The sequence below is a fragment of the Mirounga leonina genome, unplaced genomic scaffold (assembly GCF_011800145.1).
Source record: "Mirounga leonina isolate KUSES-001 unplaced genomic scaffold, KU_Mleo_1.0 Mir_114, whole genome shotgun sequence".
NCBI lineage: Eukaryota > Metazoa > Chordata > Mammalia > Carnivora > Phocidae > Mirounga > Mirounga leonina.
Window position 1 is genome coordinate 2827509 of NW_023270265.1, and position 15177 is coordinate 2842685.

General features: G+C 34.4%; 1 protein-coding gene and 1 pseudogene across 4 annotated transcripts in view; both read left to right on the plus strand.

Moving 5' to 3' along the window:
• Positions 1 to 15177, plus strand: part of ADK (adenosine kinase) — a 510536-nt gene that overhangs the window by 316585 nt on the left and 178774 nt on the right. The window lies entirely within an intron of this gene.
• Positions 1159 to 1284, plus strand: LOC117998780 (annotated as a pseudogene).

A 15177-nucleotide genomic window follows, 5' to 3' on the forward strand; every position in this document is an offset into this window, starting at 1 on the left:
GGAAAACACTATTTCATTATTTGTTAAGGTTGAAATATGAATTCCTTACAGCCCAGTAAATTTTGTTACTTTTGGACACTAATTGTATCTGATATCTGGAACTTTATCTCATGAGTCATATACAAGAGCTCTGTATAAAAAATTATAAACATAATGAAAAATTATAAACATAATCTTAAAACTTAAATAAACAAAGATACATTTTTAATGTTCATGGGTTAGAAGACTCAATCTTGTAAAGATCCAGTATCAGTGCTCAGACTGATCTGTAGATTCAGTGGAATTCTGGTAAAAATCCTAACAAGTAGCACTGTGTGTATGTGTAAATTGACAAGTGGATTCTTAAATGTTTTTGGAAATTCAAAGAATCATTAGTGTTCAAGACCCTCTTAAAGACAAACAAGATGAGCACACCTGGGTGGCTCAGTTGGTTAAGTGTCGGACTCTTGGTTTCGGCTCAGGTCATGATTGCATGGGTGGTGAGATTGAGCCCCACATTGAGCTCCAGAGGGAGTCTGCTTGAGATTCTCTCCCTCTGCTCCTCTCCCCACTCACTCACTCTCTCTCTGAAATAAATAAATCTTTAAAAAACAAACAAAAAAACAAGATGGAGGAAGTTAATTGCCTGTCTATAAAGAGCAACAAAATTATAACAAAAGTAATAAAGATATTGTGATAGTGGTACTACGATAAATAGTGGAAGAGAGTAGAGAATCAGAAGCACACCCACAGATTCCAGTCTTCCATTTTGATTAGTGTGTTGAAGCTAATGATACATGTTTTAAACAGAAGCTGCTTTCAATACATTTTTAAAACTTTATCATAAATATGTGTATATTCCTTTAATCAAAATCTATTGCCTTGAGAGACAGCGTGATGTGGATTATGCCCTTTGAGATTAGATCTGAGTTTAGGTCCTGGTTCAGTCATGCACTTACTAGCTACTTCTCAAAAGGTAGTTATTTAACCATTCTGGTTCTTAGTTACTTTATCTGTAAAATGAAATAATAAATTTTTCTTCTCAGGATTTGGATGACAATTAGAAATAACAAATGTAATCCTGCCAGCACAGGCTATGCCCTTGATAATGCATCCTTGTTATTACATTTCTCAGGAACAATAAACACTTTTTATTCCTGATAAAAATTCACATTTCACATCGCTTCTCGGCCTTTTGGCTAAGATCAAGTGTAGAATTCACATTTCACAAATCTGTGATGCAGTATTTATTATATTTAAGCTTATCAAGTTGTGCCTTATGTCATGGTTGCCTTTGGATCTTTTTTTTACTATGTGGAAGTCCTTATTCAGAATGCTTCCTAATCAGGATTAGTTTTGCAGTTTTAGAAGAGCCCTGTTGTTGCCTTATATTCTTTTTTTTATAACACCATGTTATATTCATTTCGGGGGTACAACATAGTGATTTGACAACTTTATGCTGTATTATGCTCACAAGTGTAGCTATATCATCTTTCACCATGCAACACTATTACAATGTCATTGACTTTATTCGTTGTTCTGTACCTTTTATTCCCATGACTTAATCATTCCATAACTGGAAGCTTGTATCTCCCACTCCCCTTCACCTATTTGGCCTATCAACCCAGACCCCTCTCTGGCAACCATTAGTCCACTATATTTACAGGTCTGATTCAGCTTTTTGTTTGTTTATTCATTTGTATTTTTATAGTTTCCACAGATGAGTAAAAATCATATGGTATTTGTCTTTCTCAGCCTAACTTATTTCACTTAGTGTAATATCCTCCAGGCAGGTCCATCCAAGCATCTCAGATTGTTGCCTTATATTCTTAAAGTGGTTTTATGAATGTTGATTATCATAGCTTGATGAAAAATTAAAAGCTCTCAAAATTACTAATATTCTTGAAAATAATGCAGTTTGGTTTAGAAAAGGGTTAGGTGTAAATATTTTATAGTAAGCCCTTTTTATAGTATTTTTTAGTAATTAAACTGATTGGAACCTAATTTTTGTACATGCTAAAGGTATTATTTGCTATTAAGAATATTTTCTTGTATGAATTTATGCTTCAGTTTAGGAAGGAGTAGTTGTTAGAAAAGATAACAATATGACTTATAGGCTAAAATTGTCCAGATTTATAGCCTGATTCCACCACTTAGCAAATGTGTTATCTTAGATGAATCATTTGCCATATCTGACCTCATTCCTCAAATATCAAATGGGGTATTCTTCCAGTTTTATGGTTTTAGGCCTCACATTTAGGTCTTTAATTTTTTTGAGTTTATCTTTATGTATGGTATGAGAAAATGGCCCAATTTCATTCTTTTGCATGTAGCTGTCCAGTTTTCTGAGCACCATTTGTAAACTATCTTTTCCCATTATATATTCTTGCCTCCTTTATCATGGATTAATTAACCATATAAACAGGTTTATTTCTGGGCTCTCTATTCTGTTATAATGATCTATGTGTCATTTTTGTTCAGGTACCATTCTGTTTTGATTATTCTAGCTTTGTATTATATCTTGGAATCTGGGATTGTGCTACCTTCACATTTGTTCTTCTTTCTCAAGCTTGCTTTGGCCACTCACGGTATTTTGTGGTTTCATACAAATTTTCCTATTATTTTTTCTAGTTCTGTGAAAAATACTGTTGGGATTTTGATAGGGATTACATTAAGTCTGTAGATTGCTTTGGGTATCTTGGTCATTTTAACAATATTGGTTCTTCCAATCCATGAGCATGGAATATCTTTCCATTTGTTTGTGTCATCTTCAATTTCTTTCATCAGTATTTTACAGTTTGTATTACAGGCCTTTCACCACCTTGGTTAAGTTTATTGCTGGATATTTTATTATTTTTGGTGTAATTGTAAATGAGATTACCTTCTCAGATGGCCTTTATTATGTTGAGGTATGTTCCCTCTAAACGTACTTTACTAAGAGTTTTTATCATAAATGGATGTTGTAATTTGTCAAGTGCTTTTTGCATCTATAGAAATGATCATGTGGTATTTATACTTTCTCTTGTTAATGTGATGTATCATATTGATAGATTTGCAAATACTGAACCATGCTTGCATTCATGGAATAAATCCCACTTGACATTGGTGAATGATTCTTTTTAATGTCCTTTTGGACTCAGCTTGCTAATATTTTGTTGAGGATTTTTGCATCTGTGCTCATCAAAGATATTGACCAGTAGTTTTCTTTTTTTGTAGTGTCTTTATCTGTTTTTGGTATTAGGGTAATGCTGGCCTTGTAGAATGAATTTGGAGTTTTCCTTCCTCTTCTATTTTTTGGAGTAGTTTGACATGAATAGGTATTAACTCTTCTTTAAGTGTTTTGTAGAATTCACCTGTGAAGCTGTCTGGTCCTGGACTTTTGTTTGTTGGGAGTTTTTTTATTATCATTGCTAGTAATTGGTCTGTTCAAATTTTCTATTCATGATTCAGCTTTGGGATGTTACATGTTTCTAGGAATTTATCCATTTCTTCTAGGTTGTCCAAATGGGATATAATTTTTCTTTTTTTCTTTTTTTTTTTAAAGATTTATTTATTCATTTGAGAGAGCGAGAATGAGAGAGAGTACATGAGAGGGGGGAGGGTCAGAGGGAGAAGCAGGCTCCTCGCCAAGCAGGGAGCCCGATGCGGGACTCGATCCCTGGACTCCAGGATCATGAACCGGGGCCGAAGGCAGTTGCTTAACCAACTGAGCCACCCAGGTGCCCAATTTTTCATAATATTCTCTTATAATCCTTTGTATTTCTGTGGTGTTGGTTGTTATTTCTCCTCCTTCATTTCTGATTTTATTTATCTGAGTTCTCTCTCTGTTTCTCTCTTTGTGTTTCTCTCTCTCTCTTTTTTAGTAAGTCTGGCTAAAAGTTTATCAATTTTGCTGATCTTTTCAAAGAACCAGCTCCTGGTTTCATTGATCTGTTCTGTTGTGTTTTTAGTCTCTATTTCATTTATTTCTACTCTAATCTTTATTATTTTCTTCCTTCTATTGGCTTTGGACTTCATTTGTTCTTCTTTTTCTATCCTTTAGGTGTAAGGTTAGGTTGTTTGACACTTTTCTTGTTTCTTGAGATAGGGCTTTATTGCTATAGTCTTCCCTCTTTGAACAGCTTTTGCTGCATCCCAAAGATTTTGGACCATTGTGTTTTCATTTTCATTTGTCTCCATGTATTGTTTATTTTCTCTTTGATTTCTTGGTTGACCCATTCATTGTTTAGTAGTATGTTATTTAACCCCCATGTATTTGTGTTCTTTCCAGATATTTCCTTGTGATTGACTTCTAGTTTCATACCATTGTGGTCATAAAATATGTACGATATGGTTTCAGTCTTTTTTAATTTATTGAGACTTGTTCTTTGGCCTAACATTTGATCTGTTCTGGAGAAGGTTCCTATGCGCTTGAAAGGAAAATTTCTTTCAGATGAAATTTTCCGATAATATCTATTAGGTTAGAAAATAGGCAGTGATTTCTTTGACACCAGCTGTAGAAACATTTTTCTAGATATGTCTCCTCAGGCAAGCGAAATAAAAGCAAAATTAAACTATTGGAACTATACCAAAAGAAAAACCTTTTGCACAGCAAAGGAAACCATCAACACAACAAAAAGACAACCTACTGAGTAGAAGATATTTGTAAATGATGTATTCAATAAGTGGTTATATATAAAGACTTATACAACTCAACACCAAAATGGGCAGAGGACCTAAATAGGCACTTTTTTGAAAGAAGATAAACAGGTGGCCAACAGACACATGAAAAGATGCTCAACATCACTCATCATCAGGGGAATGCAAATCAAAACTACAATGAGATGTTACTTCACACTTGTCACAATGGCTAAAATAAAAAACACAAGAAACAACAAGTCTTGGCAAAGATGTGGAGAAAAGGGAATCCTCATGCACTGTTGGGAATGCAAACTGGTACAGCCACTGTCAAAAACAGTATGGAGTTTCCTCAAAAACTTAAAAGCAGAACCAGCATATGATCCAGTAATCACACTGTTAGATATTTACCCAAAGAATACAAAAAGACTAATTCAAAACAATATATACACCCCTATGTGTGTTGCAACATTATTTACAATAGCCAAGATACGGAAACACCTCAAGTATCCATCCATAGATAAATGGATAAAGAAGATGTGGGGGGGGTGTGTGTGTGTATATATGTATATATATATAATGAAATATTACTCAGCCATAAAAAAGAATGAGATACTGCCATTTGCAACAACATGGACAGACCTAGAGTTATAGTAGCTACATGAAATATGTCCATGAGAGATACATCCTGTATGATTTCACTCGTGTGAATTTAAGAAACAAAACAAAGGAAAACAAAGAAGAAAAACACTCTTAAATACCAAGAACAAACTGATGGTTACCAGAGGGGAGGGAATGAGGAGGGGTGGAAATAAAGGGTATCAAGAGTACACTTCCCAGGGCGCCTGGGTGGCTCAGTTGGTTAAGCGACTGCCTTCGGCTCAGGTCATGATCCTGGAGTCCCGGGATCGAGTCCCGCATTGGGCTCCCTGCTCGGCAGGGAGTCTGCTTCTCCCTCTGACCCTCCTCCCTCTCATGCTCTCTGTATCTCATTCTCTCTGTCTCAAATAAATAAATAAAATCTTTAAAAAAAAAAAGAGTACACTTCCCGGGCGCCTGGGTGGCTCAGTCGTTAAGCGTCTGCCTTCAGCTCAGGTCATGATCCCAGGGTCCTGGGATTGAGCCCCACATCGGGCTCCCTGCTTGGCGGGAAGCCTGCTTCCCCCTCTCCCACCCCCCTGCTTGTGTTCCCTCTTTCGCTGTGTCTCTGTCAAATAAATAAATAAATAAATCTTTAAAAAAAAAAAAGAGTACACTTCCCTTAAAAAAAAAAAAAAAATATATATATATATACACACACACACACACACACTTACCTTAATGAGCACCTCGTAATGTATAGAATTGATGAATTATTATACTGTTCAACTGAAACAAATATAGCACTGTATGTTAATTATACTTTAATTTCAAAATATATCAAATAGGGTAATAATAGTACCTATCTCTTAGGGTTTTAGTAACGATTAAATGAGTTAATATAATTGGAGTACTTAGGAAGGAGCCTGGCACATATAATACTCTAAAAAGTATAGCTGCTGCTGTCGTTACAGTTCTTGATTTTATTACCTGGATCTTTGTTAATTGAGTAACAATGTAAGATGGAACTACCATTGAGTTCACAGTGTCATAGTTTGAATCACAGAGAAGATAATTACACATTTTATAGTAAGAAAGTTCATATAGAACACTTTGCTTATATGTGGGGCACTTGGGTGGCTCAGTCAGTTGGGGATCCAACTCTTGATTTCGGCTTGGGTCATGGTCTCAGGGTTGTGAGATCGAGTCCTGCATTAGGCTCATGCTGGGCATGGAGTCTGCTTGGGATTCTCTCTCCCTTTCCCCCTGCCCCTCCTTCCTCTCTCCCTCTTTCTCTCTAAAAATATAAAAATAAAATGAAAAAGAACACTTTGTTTATATGCTTTATCATCTTTTCAATCATATTGAGTTCTACAATATAAAAGGTAGATTTCAGGTCAAAAGACACATTAGAATATATATACTTAGGAAAAAGCTTGTATGATAAGCATAAAAAAAATACTACTCAGATAAATTCAGCAAATTTGTATCAGTAAAGGAAGGTCATCAATTTTGGGTAGAGATTAGAGCAGTGAGGAAAGGAGACTTATTCCCAGCTGAGATAATGACTTGAGGAAGAGTGCAGATACCTTTAGTATGTATGTTGTATATTCAGTGGACTAGACTGTGTATGTGTAAGTGTGTGTGTGTGTGTGTGTGTGTACATATATGAGAAAAAATCTTTGGAATGTTTAAATTTGAATTAAATTCTGATGTTATGAAATCATTTCCCTCCACACAGTGTTTTTGATAGCATTTTTTTGAAATAGGGATATATCTGGTTCTAAAAATGCTGCTATGAACTGTGCCAGACTCCAAGCAGGATGGGATAATTTTCTGATTACGTTCCAGTTGGATCACAATGTGATGGATCAACCTAAGTTCTGTGTATAACTACTAAATGCTAACTCACAGAATTAAACCAATTTCCATTTTATCCAGTTAAAATGGAATGCACAGAATTTTTTTAGGCCTAAGACACATTATTATATCTAATTTACTGAAACCACTAAATGTCAGGTAGAGAAAAGTCTTGTGTAAGTAGGAATCAGGTCATGATCCCAGGGTGGGATTTGAAATGCTTTTTAAAGAAATTCTATAAAATCACGTAAAATGATTTGAGTTTTATAAGTTTGTTAAATCACAAATAGCCCACATCATTTTTAACTTAATATAATAATATTTGAACCCATATTTTTGAAAGTATTAGAGCATTTAACCAATAGTTCTGAAAATGAATCATTTTGCCAGTCATAATCTATATACTTAAAATTCCTTCCCTTTATTCTTTCTTTTCAAATTTCTTCTTTTCCTTATTCTCAATTTGGAAAGTATTTCAATAAGTTAAAAAATTAGCATGTTTTAAATGTTTTAGAAGAGATTTTCCAAATTAGATAAAAATGTTTGAGGAAATAAAAACTTCTTTATGCATTCATTGCAATATTGATTTTATCAGTGTGTTTCTGTAAAGATACTTAAATACTAACTCTAAATAGGTTCAACATATGGTATATATTATGTAATTAATGATAACATAGAACTATGTTAACCCACAAAATATTGCCGGGGATTTACCAACAGCCACAAATTTAATTATACGGAAGAAAATTGCACTTGAAAATGTAGTCTTTTGTCTTTTTACATTCTTTGTATCTAGATGGTACCATATTATATCCCAATGCAGCATATGACCTCTAGAATACGTTGCCACAATTAGAACAAAGCTTCAGAGCCTAACTTAAGCTTTAATGGTTATGGTTATTTCCATAATGCTAGAGAAAAATAAATCTTTGATCCAGTATTCCAGCTTCAGTCTCCTATTCAAAATAATCCAAAACGCCAAAGATTTCAATACCTTTCATCTCTGCCTAATAACACAGTTCTTTTCAGTTGGTTGATGTTTGTCTTAGTTTTCTCCTGGTGGTGGGATTCAAGATGATCCCAAAACTGCTTTTGCTTGAAACTTCCATTGATTTTCTCTTAGTAACTCACAGATTGCAATTCAGGGTAGAAATAGTGTTGTACACACTCATGTATCAGGTCTTAGATTAGATTTGTATCTGTACACCTGTGATTATTTTAATTTTTATCTTTTATTTATAAGAAGAATTATGTATTTCTCAGTGGAATGGAATGTCATCTTTTTATTTCAAAAATGTGATACATTGAGTCACCCAAAATAATGACCCTATAAAATTCTAATAGTAAGATTTGATAATATGCAAGCATTCGTCAATTAAATATCAAATACTGTATCAGCTTAAAATGGACACAAGAAAAAATCTGTTATTACTACTTAAGCTATTTATAAAAGTCTTGATGGTTTTAATTTGAGATAAAGATCATACAATGCCTTTTTTCACTATCATCCTGAAATTCCCTTCATCTCTGATCTGTGTTGAATACTTGGTTTCTAGAATTCCATGGATTCTTCCTTAGTTAAATTCTTATTTTGAAGGTACACATCCTCTGTTAACTTTCTGAGAGAGAATACAAGAGAGATAAATATTTAGAGACCTAAATATTTCAAAATATCACCATCATTTATTCTCACTCTAGGTTAATAGTTTTGCTGCATATGGAATTCTAGGAAGAAAAATCCATTTAAACTGTGCAATAATTGCTGTATTATATTCTAACCTCAGATGTTGCTTTTGAGAAGCCTTTTTTTGCTAACCTTTGTGTGTGACCTGATTTTTTTTTTTTCTAGAAGCATTTACAGTCTTTATCTCTGGTTTTCTAAATTTTCCTGACCAATAATAATGGTCTTTTCATTTGTTGTGTTAACTATTGGTTCCTATAAATCTAGACAATAAGGAAGTTCTGGAGAATTTTTTAATGTCATTCTTTTCTAGTTTTCATCCAACTTTTTGTCCTTTCCTTTTGGAACTTTCATTAGAAATTTGATTTCTTGGATTGATCCTCTATTTTTCTTATTTTTCACTTGATCTTTTTCTGTTTTTCTGTCTTATTGGAATTCCCTTTTTTGTATTTTCACTTTTTGTTAGAGACTCTCTCAAATATCTGGTAATGCTGATTGTTTATATTTTGGAGTGATACACTGAATGAATACCTGATTAGACTTGCACAAAATGAGGCTTTTTTGAACTTCTTGGGGCATTTGAATAAAAGACAGCTTTTTCATAGGAGAGATCATTTGAACGTCTTCTTCAGGGCTATTTAGTTTCTCCAGAGAAGATGGGATCCTCCAATATTCTGCTTGACTGAACTTAAGCCAGAATACTAGTCAGGAAAAGGGTTTGAAGGGCTATTTGGTATATAGATTTTCACATAACCATGCCGGCCTATTTTCAGCACTTGGTCTTGAACTGTGTTTTCCTTTATGCTTGGAGTTCCTGAGCTTGAAACTTTTCCAGTGCTTTCCTAGTCTACCTTCTTTCCATTTTCTTGCAGAGGTAAGGGAAGGATATTTGTCTGGCTCTATGGGGTGCGAATGGAAATCTGAAAGTTTACTCTTAATCATCTTCCCTAATTTTCAGCCCCAGTAGATACCTGACACTTTCGTTTTCTGAACTTCCCAAGGTTATTTGGGTGAATAAGCTTGTTTCTTGTTGGAATTTGTACTTCAGTGTCTTTTACTCTGCAAATCTTGTCACCGCTTCTCCATGTACTTTCTGCTGTCGGATATTAAAATCCATGATTGTCAGTGTCTTCTAGTTTTGTTTATAAAGGAGTTTTGTTTTAGTTTCTCATTCTCTGTGTTATTTTGAGGTGATTTTTGAGAAGAGAATGTGTAGAAATATCTATACTCCGGCATCAGAAATGCTATCTTAAAAACAGCTCTACATCTTTTAATTATTTCTCATTAAGATCTATCAGTAGTTAGAAATAATTATAATAAGTGAAGTTTTCCTTAATCTCTGACTTTTAAATAATCTAATCCATTTAAATAAGTATTTAAGAATCAATAATATTGGAGCACCTGGGTGGCTCAGTCATTAAGCATCTGCCTTCGGCTCAGGTCATGATCCCAGGGTCCTGGGATCAAGCCCCGCATTGGGCTCCCTGCTCTGTAGGAAGCCTGCTTCTCCCTCTCCCACTCCTTCTGCTTGTGTTCCCTCTCTCGCTCTCTCTTTCTCTCTGTCAAATAAATAAATAAAATCTTTAAAAAAAAAAGAATAGTTTTATGGTCTGAGATAGCTAATATTCTATTTGATTAGAGCAAAAGTGTGGCATTTCTTTTAGCAGCATTTCTAAATAAAAATAGCATACTGCCAACATATGGCCAAAAATGAAGATTCATCTCATTTCTTATACATTTATTAATCACCTACTATTTGCCAGAAACAGTGGTATTTGTTGCTCATTGAGCAAATACAGCCCTTCTTAAAGACAAGAGAAATGACTTTTTGAATGTTCTCAGTTCACTCATCAAGTTTGCCTGTGAAAAACATGATTTTGTTTTTAAATTTTAAAGAAGTGGTCTGTGTTTATTAGGAAGAGGTTTATATTTATATTTTTGTTTTAGTGGTTACCTTTATACTTAAACATTTTTTTAAAAGATTTGCTTATTTGAGAAAGAAAGAAAAAGAGAGAGAGAGAACAAGTAGAGAGGAGGGGCAAAGGGAGAGGGAGAAGCAGACTCCCCACTGAGCAGGGAGCCCGATGTGGGGCTCAATCCCAGGACCCTGGGTTCATGACCTGACCCAAAGGCAGACTCAGACACCCCTACTTACATCTTTTTAAATGATCTTTTCTAAGTCCCCTGTTATTTTACTTAACCTTTTACTGTCTGGTTTGTCTGTTTGGGTTGGTATGCTTTAACTCTTATCTATCGTGTATATAACAGCCCTTTATTTTATTCTGTTTCCTTCTGTATCATTTTTAGTTACATTTACTTACGTTATTATCTTTTTATCCTAACAAATAAAATTTGTACCATATAATCTTCTTTTCCTAACATATAAAATTTGTACCTTACTCTTTTACCCTTACCTCTATTTTTATTTTAGTCATAGATGTACATGTATATATTTTTAAATGTTTACCATCATTTCAAAACTCCTCCTCTAACAGACTCCTCAAAACAACTCATGGGCACAGAATTACCTAAGTTCTATGTATTGAAATCTGTTTTTCTAGTCTTTATATTTAATGGAAAGCTTGTCTGGATATAAAAATCTTTGGTTTACTCTTCCTTTGAATTTTTAAAAAATTTGCTGCTCAGTTGTTGCCTTGTTTCATATGTTGGTTTTGAAAAGTCTAAAACCAGTCAAATTATTTTGCCTTTATAAATTATTTGACTGTTGTACCTGGAGGTCTGGTTTTTATTCTTGAAATATAATAGTTTCACTCTGATACAGCTACAGGTTGCTCATTATGGGTTTATTTTCCCAGGTATCCAGTGGGCCCTTGCAGTGTCTAGATTCAAGTCTTTCTTATTCTTTAAAAGTTTTTTTGGATATTAGTTTTAAATATTAACTTTGTTCCCTTGTATTTTGGGGGAGGGGGTACTCAAACAGTATGAATGTTATTCCTCTTTTCCCTGTCTTCTATTTCCATTATTCTTCTCTGACTCTTTTTACCTCCTTATTATCTCATTTTCATTTTCTTTTAGTTTCCTGCCTTTCTTCAGTGTCCCTTATTAAATTTTCATTTGAGTTTATTCTTCCTTGGGCACCCTGTAATTTATTCTTCATTTCTGAATTGATTTTATCTTTGTCTTCCTTTCTCTTTGCTGAGTTCAGTCAGCCAGTCAGCTCTCTTTCTGTTGTTTTGTTTATTTCTGTTCTTAATTTTGGAATTTCAGATTCATGATGGGTTTTCATATCTTCAAATGCTTGTTTGACTATATTTCATTCCATTTGTGGTATTGCCTTGTTATTTTCTCCTGCCTCAGATTGATTTTCCTTGATGGAGTTTTCCTCAGTTGATATGTATTGATTTTCATTTCTGACGTTTCGTAGCTACCTGTTACTCTTTCTCTTGGTCAGTGTGGCTATGTGTATGTGGCGGGGGCGGAGGGGGGAGACTGTATTATGGTCCTTTAAATGATTCCTAGTAAACACAGTACCCTCTTCCATCAGTATATCAAAGTGCGGATTCTTCAGTCGATTTGTTTGGTGGAGTGGGGATAGGAGTTGTTTTCAGTATTTTTCTCCTGGGATAGGTTAGAGATTGTGAGTTCTCCAACTTTGTGCTCTCTTTCAAAACCCTAAAATTTCCCTTTCTTTCTTTTCATCCTCATTGCTCAGTTGCCAGAGGGGCTTCTTTTTTGCCTTTTTTCTCTTCCTCAGGAAATGTGCATTTTAAAGAACACCCCTTTAAAGTTAGTGTACTTTTAATTTCCTCCTCGGATCTACTTGCATACCTGTTTAATATTTTCATATTTAGGATGGATATCACCCTTCTGACAGTAGTTTTAGTTTGACCTTTAGCCCAGTTACCAAATTCTCTTTACCCAAGAGGTTTTCTCAAACTACCTTTGCTCTCCACAAGGCCTCATGATAGGTGGGGGTGGGGCATGAATGTAGGAGATCTTACAATGGAACTTGGTGGTTTTTCTCTTTTTAATTGTAGTTATTTTGATGTTTGGGCATTCTTTTTTGTCTTCAGGTTATGCTGAGGGCATGTTTTTTTGTAGATTTATTTTTCCATCCTTGTTCTGTACTGTCTTGGAGAGAGATAAATATAGGTGGCAGCCGTTGCTTCAGCTACCTAGTGTTCTCAAATTAATATGTTTTAACTTTATACCATCTCTTTTTCCACCCCTCTCTCCAGTCTAAGTAAACTCATTCATTCAAAAAATATTTAAAATATTTTTCTAACTACATGCCAGGCATTGCTCTAGGGATGCAATAATGAATAAAACAGATGTTCTTGCCCTGCTAGATACTACATTCCAATAGCAGAGAGAACAAATAAAATAAAGAAGTGAATGTATAACATAATGTTGGGTAGTGATGAATGTTATGTTTAAAAATAAATAAAGCCATATAAAAACGACAAGTTTGAGTACATTGTAGTACTACCTAGAATAGTTGGTGAAAATCTCTTTGAGCAAATTGTGTTATAGAACAGTAATGTATATCTTCTTATATTGACATTTACCGTATATAAATCATAAAGATTTTACCACTAAGCAGATTCCCATGACAAATAATTTGATTATTCTTTATATAATAGAGTGGGTGGCCTGGTATTATGAAACATGTACCAAATGAGAAGACTCTTAGAAAAAAGTACAACCTGAGAAACAAACTGAGGGTTTTAGAGGGGAGGGAAGTGGGGGGATGGGATAGCCCGATGATGGGTATTAAGGAAGGCACTTACTGAATGGAGCACTGGGTGTTATACGCAAACAATGAATCATGGAACACTACATCAAAAACTAATGATGTAATGTATGGTGACTAACATAACATAATAAAATAAAATTTTAAGAAAAAGATTTTATTAAAAAAAAAGTACAACTTGAAATTGTCTACTCTTCAACTGTTTTCTCACCCTGCTTTAGAGTATTGATATTGAGAGAGGATTATTTAAGGAACATAGAGTCTATCCTTACTCTAAAAACTCCAAATTTTATGCTCAGACATCAAAGAACTATTTACTTGGTCTTTACTCCCATCTGCTTTGCTTTCACTGAGTTGTTTCGATATCAAGGCCATAGTCTTTTACTGAAGAGTGTTACAATAAATAGACTGAACTTCCTATTTAGAAGTTGTTGCAGACAGCATAGTCTTCTGTATTAATCAGTGTTCTATATGTTGTACACCATATGACAAGTATGTTTTAGAACCAAATATTTCTCGGGGTGCCTGGCTCATTTGGTTAAGCGTTTGCCTTTGGCTCAGGTCATGATCCCAAAACTGGGATCGAGGCCCACATTGCGCTCCCTGCTCAGCGGGGAGTCTGCTTCTCCCTCTCCCTCTGCCTTTTGCTCCCCCTGCTTGTGCTCTCTCTCTGTCAAGTAAATAAATAAAATCTATAAAAAAAAAAAACAAATGTTTCTCATACAGAAATGTTATTTTTCATCTCTTCAAGAATGAAAGCCAGGTAACTTCTCCCATCCAGGTAACTGGATGTCTTACTTTTTGCTTTGGCTGTCAAGAAACTTAGAACTAGATTCAGAGTTAATTCAAGATTCCTGTGCTGTGTATTTCATTTTACCCCCAAGTTTAACCCAATCTGAGTTATATTCTCCTTGACCTTTTTTTTTTAAGTTGTTTCATTATTTATAGAACATAGCATCGGTGAATATAAACAAGTAAGCAGATATGAGACGGTAGACTGGAATTCTAGTGCCTCCTCAAATCATTAGTTGTATGACCTTGGACAAGTAGAGCAACCTCTCTGAGGTTTAATTTTAAATATTTTAGCTGCAGAACCCTCTTTTCATGGGAAATAATTTGAAAGCCCAATAAATGGACCAAATAATAGTAGAATGGCTGTGTTTGGGCCAATGTCATAGTTATAGGCAAACTAATTTTGGTAAAAATTATTTTAATTACATTATAGTTAACATAGAGTGTTATATTAGTTTCAGGTGTACAATATAGTGATTCAAGTGTACAATATAGTGATTCAGCAACTCTGTATGTTACTCAGAGCTCGTCAAGATAAGTATACTCTTAATATCCTTCACTATTTTACCCATCCTCCCACCCAACTCCTCCCTGGTAACCACCTGATTGTTCTCTATAATTATGGGTCAGTTTTTTGGTTTGTCTATTTTTTCCCCTTTGTTTTGTTTCTTAAATTCCACATATGAGGGAAATCATATAGTATTTGTCTTTCTCAGACTGACTTATTTTGCTTAACATTATACTCTCTAGATCCACTCATGTTGTTGCAAATAGCAAGATTTCATTCTTTTTTATGGCTGAATAATATTCCATTGTATATATATATACCACATCTTTATCCATTCATCTGTCAATGGAGACTTGGGCTGCTTCCGTAATTTGGCTATTATAAATAATACTACTATAAACATAGGCATACCTATATCATTTTTAATTAGGTTTTTCATATTCCTTG